The sequence below is a fragment of the Meleagris gallopavo genome, chromosome 30, assembly GCF_000146605.3.
Source record: "Meleagris gallopavo isolate NT-WF06-2002-E0010 breed Aviagen turkey brand Nicholas breeding stock chromosome 30, Turkey_5.1, whole genome shotgun sequence".
NCBI lineage: Eukaryota > Metazoa > Chordata > Aves > Galliformes > Phasianidae > Meleagris > Meleagris gallopavo.
Window position 1 is genome coordinate 2,757,488 of NC_015040.2, and position 1,479 is coordinate 2,758,966.

The window sequence follows — 1,479 nt, forward strand, 5'->3', positions numbered from 1 at the left end:
GCAGGGTTGAGGCTGGGGGTGCATGGTTGGGGTCTGGGGGTGCAAGGTTGAGGCTGGGGGTGCATGGTTGGAGTCTGGGGGTGCATAGTCAGGGACTGAAGTTGCAAGATTGGGGGCTATGGGTGCAGGGTTGTGGTCTGGGGGTTCAGAGTCAGGGGCTGAGGGTTCAGGGTTGGGTGTGGAGGTGCAAGGTTGGGGGCTGAGGATGCATGGTTGGGGCTGGGGATGCATGGTTGGGGTGTGGGGGTGCAGGATTGAGGTCTGAGGGTGCAAGGTTGAGGTCTGGGGATGCATGGCTGGGGTCTGGGGGTGCAGGGTCAGAGGCTGAGGGTTCAGGGTTGGGGTGCTGATGGTGCAGGGCTGTGGGCTGATGGTGAAGGGTTGTGGGCTGAGGGTGCAGGGTTGGGGTTTGGGGGGTGCAGGGTTGTGGACTGAGGGTGCAAAGTTGGGGTGTGGGAATGCATGGTTGGGGTCTGGGGTTGCGGGGTTAGGGGCTGAGAGTGCAGGGCTGGGTTGCCAGTGCTGCAGAATGGCAGCCCTGTAGACTCCCATGCAGAGCAGAGGCTCCTGCCTGCTCTTTCCCCTCATCCCTCCTCTCCCCCATGCTTGCTCTCACTAAAGACACAATCTGTTCCTTCCCCTCTTACTCCGAGGAAGCTGATGGGTTGCACTGCTGCGTTCTTAGCTGCAGAGTACGCTCATAGATGAGCCTTCACCCTAAATAGGAGACCCACAGAAACATCCAAGGCCACCCCAGTGGGCTCTGTTTGGCCGTGGTCCCGTGGCATTTCCACATTATTTGGAAATGGGCCTCGATTTGTCTAATTTTTAACCACTGCAGCGCTGGCATCGCTCTGGGGACACATCCCAGGGAACACCAAGGATCCCTTCTCCTTTGATATCCCTCCCATGTCCCTCTTGCCAAATCTGTGATGCTCAGGTGGCACCAAATGGACGCTTGGGTTCTGTTCTACTCTGCAGGCGATGGAGGGCCAGTGGGAAAAGCTTTCCACCCCTCCCCTGCAACAAGAGGTGGTTTCATCTCCACCACCCTCATTTGGTTTTACATTGCAAATGAAACAATGCTTGGAAAGATGCAAATGGGAGTGGAAATAGAGGTAAACGCTCTCCACTAAAATAGCCTGGGTGGGTGCTTTTGGTGTCTGTTTGTGTCTGCAGAACCCACCGTTGTCTGCAAAATCCAAATGCACCATCCCATGGAACACGCAGCCATCATATTTCATCCCTGGGGCTCAGCAAAATGAATTCTGTCTTTGGGCAGCATGATATGTCCGCATCTTTCATGAGCCTGCAACTTTGAGGTGAAGCAAATGAGCTGGAAAAAGGCTGCGGGTTTCCTCCCTGCCCAGAGCTCTCTGTTTAATGGGATATAACGCCTTGCTGTACGAATAAGCATTGATCTGCTGAATTTGAATTGTTTTGTGGTCACAAGCATGGTGCTGGTGTTGAATGCATGTG